Source organism: Pyrus communis, chromosome 14, assembly GCF_041283825.1.
Source record: "Pyrus communis isolate YQ-2024b chromosome 14, ASM4128382v1, whole genome shotgun sequence".
Classification (NCBI taxonomy): domain Eukaryota; kingdom Viridiplantae; phylum Streptophyta; class Magnoliopsida; order Rosales; family Rosaceae; genus Pyrus; species Pyrus communis.
The window spans coordinates 19,871,025-19,882,574 of NC_142578.1; positions in this window are offsets into that span (position 1 = coordinate 19,871,025).

Here is an 11,550-nt window from a genome sequence, read left to right on the forward strand (position 1 = left end):
CAGTTCCCAATTTAAGTTACTATCAAAGAATGGTTGGCAAACTCATTTATCTGACTATCACACGTCCTGATATATCATATGCTGTCAGCATTGTTAGCCAGTTTATGCACTCTCCAAGCATGGATCATTTGAAGATTGTTCATCGTGTGCTACGTTATCTTAAGGGTTCCATTGGTAGAGGAATTCTTATGCGCAACAATAGTCACACTCAGATCTCAGGCTATACCGATGCTGACTGGGCAGGCAATTCTCTCGATCGCAAGTCTACCACTGGGTTTTGTACGTTTGTGGGAGGCAACCTAGTTACCTGGAAAAGCAAGAAACAAAGTGTTGTTGCACGCTCTAGTGCAGAGGCAGAGTATCGTGCTATGGCGTCCACTGCTTGTGAACTTATTTGGCTCAAAAGCCTTCTGTTGACTTTAGGTTTTCCTCATCAACAACCCATGTCCCTACACTGTGATAATCAGGCCGCGATGCACATTGCATCGAATCCTGTATTCCATGAGCGAACTAAACATATTGAAGTTGATTGTCACTACGTCAGAAATCAAGTTCAGTCCAAGGTGATCGACACTCACTACACGCGCAGTCATGATCAACTTGCGGATATTTTCACAAAAGGATTACCCTCTGCTGATTTTCAACGTCTTTTGTTCAAGCTTGGATCAATTAATCCCTTTGATCCAGCTTGAGGGGGAGTATTGGAAGAAACTTTACTTTTCCATGTTTCCTTCCATGTTTTCTGCTTCCATGTTTTATGCTTTGCTTTTTACTTTTCCATGTTTCTTTCCATGTTTTCTGCTTCCATGTTTCATGCTTTGCTTTTTCTTTCTTTATGTTTTGTTTTCCTTTCTTCCGCTCATTTACATGAGCTTTCCTTGTAAGTTACACATATATACAAATATAGACATTCAAAATTCAATAATTTTGCTACAAATTGCTTTTCACTGGTAGCAATCATGGTGGCAATAGAGTACATCTGGTTCTCCAAGTCGAAACACATAAATGCAGGAAAAATATTGAAGTACTCCAAATAGGATTTCATTTCCTTGCAAACAAAGTTAACTTTCAATTCCAGAGGTTCTGGATTCTGATTCAAGATCTTTGGCTTTGTTCTTATCATAAGACAAGGCCGTGAGAACTTAATGCCCGTAGAAAAAAGGATATCAATGTAATTCACCGCTTCTGCATACGATTGCAATCACTTATATCTAATACGTATGACTGACAATCAATTCAAGTTATATTCTGAGCTTCACCATTTTATCTTGATACATTTTTTCTGCATTTTGCGCTGTAATTGCAATCGTACGCATTCCTTTGCTACACCAACTTCAACGTGAATTAAGGTATTGTTTATTGGCTTTGATGTTTGGCTTAATTAAATGGGAAATGACAAATTGGTATTGATCAAGATTTCATTCTTTGTGTTTTTAAGTTTTAGTTAGGCTTAATGTGTATGACATTGTTTTTGTTCATTGCAGCAAATCACACTACAATCCGCGCCCTTACCACTTGGTTACTTCTTGTGGTTTCTCTCCATATTGATATTGTCATTTGAATAGTTGAACTAAATAAGAGTAAATTATTTGTAATAGACAAACAAAAATCTTTTTCTTTTCAAAAAAAAAAAAAAAAAAATTCTCTTTATTCCCTTCTCCTCTTTTCTCTGTTGTGTTTCAAATCACATCTTTGATTTTGTGCAGGAACATTTATGCTTCAAGAAAAGTTTTTCTGTTGGAGCAATATTAGAAAATATGAAAAATAAAAATATAATTTTAATGATAATAATTATAAAAAAATTCACAACATCAATTATGTATGAGATTAATATAAATAACTAGATAGAAAGTTAGAGAAACTGACAAACTTGGAAATTGAGGCTTGCATAAATGCAATGTCCTAAAGATAATATTTTGCCCCTATTCTTATGCTTGTAGTTCGGTAGGCGTCCGTCTCCCTGAATTCAACAATCTATAATTTGAAGTCGAAGCACTTCAATCTTCGAACTCTGACGAACTTTATATATTCTGTACTCTCAAGACACGACTCGGAATTTGAAAAACAAAGAGTCTGAGAAATAGAGTGGGGAAACCCCATTTCTCAAAAGTAAAGATTAACTCTAATTTTATATCCCTTAATGCCAATGGTTTCATGGGTTTATATAAAACCCAAATACTGCTTATTAAAGAGATGTAACTTTTCATCTATACATATACATCACTTGGTAAGAAAATGCACCTAAACAACATAACCTTTCTAAAAAAGACGATTACCGTTATTTTTCATTCAATTATTAAAATTATATTTTACAATATTTCATATTATAATATATAATTTTCAACATCTTCATTTCTCACAGACATGATGTCCAAGTTCTTTTTTCAAAATACAACGTCCAAATTCATTTTAGTTGTACACTATTTGTAGTGCTAATGTTGGAGAATTTATTGTCATCATTGAATAACGGATTTCAAAGAATTATCTTAACAGATTAATGGTAGGGAGACTAAATTTGTAGTCAAAATTTACAAACTAAATGATGTGTCACCAATAGGAATAAACACGTTTATCAACGCTTAAGTAGTAATCCAATTATCAACTTCCATGTCATTTAGTTTCCTAAATTTTGTCTGCAATTTTAGTCTTCTAGCATACCCTAACAATATTTATGCATTTTATCTTTGTTAATAGTTGGAAAAATTCATAATTCATACTTATTTGTTTTGGTGTGTGTGATAAAAAAAGGCTCTCGCATGTGGCACCAATGATAAAAAATAATAACGGCCTCCAAATTTGCATACGTGGTTTCGACATATGTAAAAGTTCTCTGCGTGTAACACCCGGGATTACAGAATAATAAAACTTGACTATGTGCGGTAATTAGAAAGCATGGTTATAATAATAGTTTGTAACACAATCGTAGAGAAAAAAAATCATAAAGAGATGATTGAAGAAAAGAAATTAATAAGAAATTGTTATGATGTTCTCACATGCACAACCACAACAACACATCTTTAAGGGCGCGTAGCACCCTTGACGAAAAATGCCCCTCACATATGCGTGAACGCGTGCGGAGAAGCTAGTCAAATTGTAAGTGTTCTTGATAAAATTTCATTTACAAAATCCAGATCTTGGATTATTTGTTTTACAAATTCAAATCTGTTGCAGTCTTATTAGATTAGGAATGTGATTGTGTAAATCCTAACATATCTAGGATATCCTTGTGGGATTCTACCATATCTCTTAGACTAGATATTATCCTATTAGAGTTGTAATCTTATTGGGGTAAGGAATTTACCTTCCCTACTACTATAAATAAAGGCACAAATGGGTGATATAACACACACCTCACAATTACACATCTCTCTCTTTCTCTCTGTGTGCCGCACCCCTCTCTCTCTCCATGGCCTCCATAATTGTTCAGTAAATTATGCCTACAACACATTATCAGCACGCTCTTAACGCTGGGCTAAAGAGAGTTTAATATTCAATCAAGGGAGTATTACGTTTTTAGTCATTCTTTTTATGATTAATTTATTATTTTGAATTGATCTACGTGCTATTGATTCAATTTAATTTTTCTTTATTGGACATGATGCAACACATTGGAGATGCAATTCCGGCTTCCCGAGAAGGATTTTCTACAAATTCAAAGGTTTTTGTCGTTTTCTTCCAATCAAGTACGCTAAAAATAAAGGAAGATATTTAAAACGACCATGAAGCATGAAAATATTCCCCATGATGCGCGAACCCCCTACATTTATATTTACCTTCCGATATATATATTGTATATGTTTCATATATTTGTCAATATATATATATATACACACACACGTTTCATGCATTATGCAATTTTTGCTATGTGGAATTTGTTAGTCAAAGAATTGAAAGAAAATAGAAGTAATTAGAATTTCTCAAACCCTAGGGAATTTTGAAAAGAAATTATTAAATTTTTTTGGGGAAAATTTGCGGTTGAGCCGTGGCCCTTGGTGGCATACGAATCGCTTTATCTTGATACCATTGCAAGTGTAAAGACCAATCCGCATGATAGGTCTATAAACTAGAGACAATTAGATAGCACCATCAGACTTCCTTAATCAATACTAGCGCCATCCTCAGACACTGAAGTTAGTCGGAAATATAGATTCGATACAAGCCCTATAAGGATCATAATCTGGATATCCTCCGTACGAAAATTCATATCCTTCTTGTCAAATGTCATATAAATAGAATCCATTAGAATTATCTTCTTCCCACCTCACTACTTCTTCTTCTTCTTCCACTTCATTTCATTTATTTCATAACCTCACTTCGTTTGCTTGGTTGACGAACATAGATTTAACACTTTGTTGAGCTGGTCAAAATTGAAAGCTTTTAGCCCTCTCGCCTCGTATAAGACTTTTGCCTCTGCTTTGTGGTTAGTCGTGCAAGCCTAACGCCAAGCCGAGCTTGTAGCTCAAGGCTTGGGCACTGGAACTTTGAGGCAGCAGCCCTTTGGGCTTTGCTGCATGCGTGAACTAGGCCCTTGGCCTGGGTTTGAACTAGCTGGGCCTGCAACCTCCAAGCAGCATACCATCAACTTGTTTGCTAGGCCTCTTCCTCACTCCAGCCCTCACCAGAACAAGCCATCACGTGCTGAGCTTGTCCAACGCCCTTGGCCCATCAAGCTAGCATTGCTAAGCTTGTCATATACCACATTGAAGCCAGCGAAGCCGGGCTTCCCGTGCCCCAGCCCAAAGCCAGCGAATGATGGTTTTTTGCTCCCTCCCACGATATTAGCCTGTTTCCAACAGCCTATGCGCTGCTGGACTCTTCCCATCCTCTCGGCCCAATATGCAACAAGCCTGTAGCTTGTACTACAGAATTAGTTCAACTTGTCTTCAACCATTTTTCCAGAATCATTTCAATTAATCCTTAACCATTTTTGCAGAATCAATTTTTATAATTTTAGTAGAATCAGTTTGTATATTTTATACAAAATTACGTACATGTCACCAGTCCAAACCCTCATCAACCATTTTATGAAGAATCAATTTCAAATATATGTAGAATCAGTTTTGTATACTTTTAGTAAAATCGGTTTGTATACTTTCAACAAAACTACGTGCATGGCATCAGTCCAACCCCATCGCGAGAAAATGACGGTATTACAGTCTAAAGTGTGTAGTTTTGTTGAAAGTGAGAGAATGTTAAGGGCTTATAGGTGAGAAAATGACGGTATTACAGTCTAATGTGTGTCAAGTGACTTAAGTTGATGAACAATTGAATAAAATAGTTTTGAATATAATAGTAGGGATGAAATTAGCAAATTTTAATGAATTTAGAGACTTATTTTACCGAAAAAATAATTCATGGACCTAATTTTCACTGAGGTGATAGTTCAAAGATTAAATCGACACTTCACCCTTATTTGTAATTTCTTGTTTTGGCGACATTGTTTTCTTTTTTTAAGGATAATTTTTAAATTAAAGATGTGTAGAAAATTTCTAAATTTGGTGGACATATGTGAACATGTTGATATGGATGTATGTGGAGGACGTGGAAGGATGGGATTTGAAATGAAATTAGAAGCTTAAATTAGTCCATATTCTGATAAAATGATAAATGACTGACTATGTTGTGCTGTTTGTTTTCATCAAAGCTCCATAGATGCGAATTTGTATTTCATCCAAATCTAAATTGTAGGGATTCTAGGAATTTTTACATTTTAGTCGTTCATCATATATCGTGCGGTCATAAATTATTTTAAATTATTTTATTTAAAATTAAACATAAATAGTATCTAACGAAAACTAGCCATATGATTTACGATGAAAGGCTAAGATATGAGGATCATCATCCCATAGATGCACCATTTAGCAGAGTGATTTGATGAACAGAGAGGCTAGTGCTAGTTGACCTCTAATAGGAGGGATCAAGCAATGTTGTAGTAAGTTGTTGTCGTTGTAGTTTTTTTGTTGTTTAATTTCAAAACTAAAAGTCATTCAGTACTACGGTTTGGTGGTATTCTTTTTTATTTGAAAGTGAGAAGTTTTATGTTCGAATCTTGTGGATGACGAATTTGATACTAAATTAGGCTGCTTAGCTTAGTCGAACTCCCTCTTTTCTTAGTGTAAAAATATCAATGTACTAAAACAAAATTTTGAAAACTAAATGATGAAAGTGTTGCAGTCTTATTGGATTAGGAATGTGATTGTGTAAATCCTTGTGTATCTAGGAGTATCTTGGATTTTCCTATTTAGTAGAATTATCCTATTAGACTTGTAATCCTATTAGGGTAAGGATTTCTTCTATCCTACTACTGTAAATAAAGGCACAATGGGGTGATACAACACACACCTAAGAATTACATCTCTCTTTTCTCCCTCTTACCGCCGACATTCTCCCTCTCTAGTCCTAAATACAGTTCAGTCGATTAGGTCTACAACACGTTATCAGCACGTTCTTGCCAAAAGCTAAGGAACTGACGGATTGTAGGAGGAGGCTATCTTCTACAAAATCAAAGGCTTTCAATTGTTTTTTTGCCAATCAGGTTCCTTCAAAATAAATTAAGATATTTTAAACAACCTTGAAGCATGAAAACATTCCCCATGATGCATGAACCCCCTATATTTATATTTTCCTTTCAATTATATATATCGTATATATGGTCATATATTTTGTCAATATAAATAATTGTTCATGCATTACGCAAAGTCAAAGAATCGAAATTAATTTAGAAGCAGTTAGGGTTTTAACCTTAGATTCGGAAAAACAAAAGCAAAAACAAAAACCTGAGATTTTTGCGGCACCACCGCAGCACCACCGTGCTAGCCTAACACCCAACCATGTGGCGACAGACCCTGGGACAACGTCTCCGATGCTTTGGACCTTATGCGCAGCCCTTTGGGCTTGCTGCTTATCTCGAAAATCAACTAAGCCTCAACCTGGGTTAGCTACCACACGGGCCTGAATCCTTAGTCCAAACTTGACCCAACTCGCATGCCAGAGCATGCTAGGCCTGTCCCTTACACGAGCTTGAAGCTCGGCCCATCTACAACAGCCTTTTTAACTTACTGGACCGGTTCCCTATCTTGGCCTACACCAGCAGCTTGCTGTTGGGCTTCGCTTTAGCCACAACCCGCAACCATAAGCCAACCTAGACGGCTGGGCTTATTTCCCCAGGCCCAAAACCAAAACCAGCCTGCAGCTGGGTTTCTTCGCGCGCACCCCTGTAAGCCTTTGGGCTTGCCCTGTGTGTCTGACCCGGCCCAACACGCCAACCTTCACGGCTGGGCTTACCCAGATTGGCCCGTGGCCTGCAACCATGATTTGGGTTGCTTCTAGCAGCTACCCAAGCCCAATAAACCCTTTAGGGCTTTGTCTTACTCACGAGACCCATGCCTACCATGTTTGGGCTACGATTTTTCGAACCCAATTCTAATTTTTGTCATTTTAAATAATTTTAACCCAAATTTTATAATTAGTTTTGCTTCTACGATCGACAAATGGTCTCAATCTATTGAATTAATTAAAGTGACCAGCAATCCACTAATCTGACAATTAACGATTAAATAAATTATTTCGTTTCTTTGAACCGTTGATTATCTTTCGTAGTCTCGACGTACTCATAGTTTAGTTCTTGAAGCAATCCACAAATCCACTACACTTTATTGTATATTGTATTCTTTATTCTTGCAGGTACCCTTATATATAAACCGGATGTTCATAACTAAATCAAACTGTAGTTTCGAATTTAGTGCCTTTGAAATGATAGGAGCATATTTAGGCAACTTAGTTGGCTTGTTCTTGTGCATTTACGTTGTTATTTCTTAGTTCTTTAAGTCTTTTAAGTTATTTTCGTATGTTTTCAGGTTCTAAGGGCTAAAGGAGCAAAGAAGTGCATTTTGGAGCCTTTTGGAGCACTTTTGGGCTAAGGATGGATAACTTATGCTTGGAGCCAAAGTGTTGGACGAAATTGAAGGCCTTGTATGCACTTTAGGACATAAAACAAAGGGCCTAGCCCATTCTAACTCCCCAAGCCGTGCATTCTCCATACATTCCAGCCTTCCCCTTTGTGTCAAAGCCGTGCACCCCCTCACCAACAAATAATTCAGCCACATGTATTCATCATGCACTCCAAATACAAATGTATTCTTCCATTCACTCTTTAATCATTCACTCACATGCTTTACCAACAAATAATTCAGCCACCATCCCTTTTTCCCATCCTTTGCCGTGGCCTTCCCACCATTCCCCATTCCATTCCAGCTTTCCACCAACCTAGCTGCACCCTACATGCATTAAGTAGTCATTCTTTTCATATTGCAGCCACCATCATGCATATATTCCCCCTTTAAGCTGTCACACTTCACATCATTCTCCCAAAAAACCATCATTTGCCGTGCATCTCCACATTCCAGCTTTCCCCCTTCATTATTGCAGCCACCAACCAACCTAGATGTCATTCCACATGCATTCCCTTTTTAATCATTCAGTCACATTCTCTCCCATTCTCTCCCTATAAAACCATACACACTACACACCATCAAACAAGCCCAGACCCGTGCATAAGGATCCATTCATACACACTTCACACCATCACACAACCATTGCCGTGCATAACATTCCATTTTCCAGCATTTTCTCCTCCATTGCAACCAGTCCAACCACTCCCCATCCCTCCAAAACACTACCCTACCATCACACATCCATTCCTCCATACAAATACCACCCCAAAACCTATCCTTAGACCTTGTGCCGCAACAAAGAGGAGGAGAAGAGGGCCTAAACGTTCATACAATTCAAGTTTGAGTTGTTGGAATTTTTAGGTGTTTCCTTTCCTTGATTTCAATGGTTAAATTTACTTATCTTTGTCTTGTACGTATGAGGAACTAAACCCCCTTTGGCTAAGGGTGTATTCGAAACCATGATTATATATGTGAAATAAGTTGATTACTTCCAGTTATCGTTGCATAAGTCGTGAATACAATTTGCTTAACCGTTTGATTTAGAACTTATTCTTGTATGTTGATTGAGAGTGCACGCTTAATTTGCATGCTTGAATTTGGTGCTAGGATATAAGTTTGTTTCACCTAATCGTTACGAATTTATATTCACAAGTAGTGAAGATCGCTAGTCACGATCATGTTAAGTAGATTCCTGGCAAGAGTATCATGCTTTTCATAGTTACAAATGCCTTGTCGATGCTTATGATTTCCAAAGAACGTAATGATTCTAACTTGTATCTTTATCATGCTGTTCATATAGAGAACTTGTGTAGGAATAATTTGATTGCGATGCATATTCATCCAATTCAATGATTCTAGGGAAATCTGAAGGTTAATTTAAGCGGACCTAATTAACTTGGAGCGTCGAGGTTCATAACTTATTGAATTGATTACTGGAAATTGATATACGTTGCATATATTTCATGTGTGGAGAAGAACCCCTTAGCTATTCCATCATCCATTGATTCATCACAATTTTGTCTTACAATCTGTTTTCTTTACAATCTGCCCATTTAGTTAAATTCGTCCAAACACAATCCCCCCATATTTTGTTGAGTCTTAGTCATTCAAATCTGTTTTATTTTGTGTCCTTAAGCATTTGGAGTCATAAACACTTTCAAATTCGTCCAAATCAAGTTCTAGTTTCTGTTTGAGTCAATTTGATTGTTTTAGGCAGTTTGAGTGTTTCAAATCTGTTTTGAGTCATAGTAGTCTTGTTAAGAGTCTTTAAGTTTAGTTTTTGTGTTTTTAAGTCAGTTTATATTAGATTAGCACCCCTAGTTAATCCCCGGTTAGAACGATCCCTACTTACATCATTACTACAATTGTCACAAATAGGGTTTAATTTGTGTGTCACATTCGTAACGCATCATGAAACCTGAAGTTTTCATTCAAAACTTACCACATGAAACCTGTAGCTTTCATGCTTAAATTAAACCAATACATGTCTATAGAACCCGTATGTTCTACGATATATGTCTATGGCTTTCCATATGACTAACCATGTTTTGATTGTACCCTTTGTTTTAGGGACATGTCGAACTTGAACAAGCTCGATTTCACCGTTCTAGAAGTATCTAGAAGAAACTACCTGAAGTGGGTTCAAGACGTGAAGCTCCACCTTACTACAAAAAGTCTTAGAGCTACCATCGAGGAACCAATTGATGATGAACCCATCGACAAAGCTCAGAAAGCTAATGCTATGATCTTCATTCGAAAACACATCCATGATGCACTACAGACTTAGTACCTGGCAGAGGAAGATCCGCGTACCCTTTGGCTCGCTCTGGCCCTTTGATCACCAGAAAGACATTTACTTGAGTAAAGCAAGACACGGTTGGCAGCATCTATGCTTCCAAGACTTTAAGTTTGTGAATGAATACAACTCTAAAGTTTGTAGAATCCGATCACTACTTAAGTTCTGTAACAAGGACTTAACCTAATAAGATCTCCTAGAGAAGACCTACTCGACCTTCAATGCCACCAATATCATCTTACGTCAATAATATAAGACACAGAAGTTCACCAAATTTTTGGATTTCATCTTTGTTTTACTTTTCGCTAAAAAGCAGAACCAGCTTTTGATAAGAATCATCAAGCTTGACCTACTCATTCGAAGGCTCCGCCTGAAGCGCATACGACCAATTCTAGCAGCCAAAAACGATGGAAACCCTGTCGTGGCCGTGGTAATGGGTGGCAAGCCTCACCATGGGCCCAAGGTTAACAAAAACAAGGCTCACCCAAGGGATGAAATGTGACCCAGAAGTGCGAACTTCTTGCCCCTAAGGCCCCAAACTTCAAGAACAAGGGAAAAGCTACCGTTCAATCGACTTCTACTGAATTAGACATGTCCTACTGCTGTGGATCAAAGGATCATTGGTCACGCTATGCCAAGCTACCCCCGAGGCTATTGCTAAGTATCATTCCCGTTGTGAGACTAACTTTGTGGAGGTTGTACATCCCGAAGATGTTACTACAACTATGGAGGTTTAAGATTTTCAGGAGGCATTTGCTTCCGTGGAAGAATAAAGTTTTATTTTTCTAAGACATGTTAGGGCATTTTACATCCTTAGCGGCCGAACCCCCCTATTTTTCTAGGTTTATGGTTTAATTTTTGGACAATTGTTCTAAGTCTTTGGAATCATTTGTTTGGTTTGGTTTGTTTTGAATTATGGATAATTTTTTTATGGATATTATTTCTCAAATTAATTAATTGAATGAATGGAATTGTATTTATGCACGTGACTGATTCAATTAATTTATTTCTAAGTATGACTAGTGGAGAAGTTAGTTGTCTGGCTGATAGTGCAAACACGCACACCATCTTGTGTGAGAAACACTATTTTACTAACTTCGTACCTAAAAAAGTACCTCTGACAACCCTCTCAAGCCCATCCAACTTGATAGAAGGATACGAAAAGGCTCGTATTATGTTGTCCAATGGTACTGAATTAACCATTACAAAGGCACTTTATTCTTCACATTCTGGAAGAACGTTACTGAGTTTTAGAGATATTCGAGATAATCAATATCATGGTGAAACCACTGAAGAGAATGG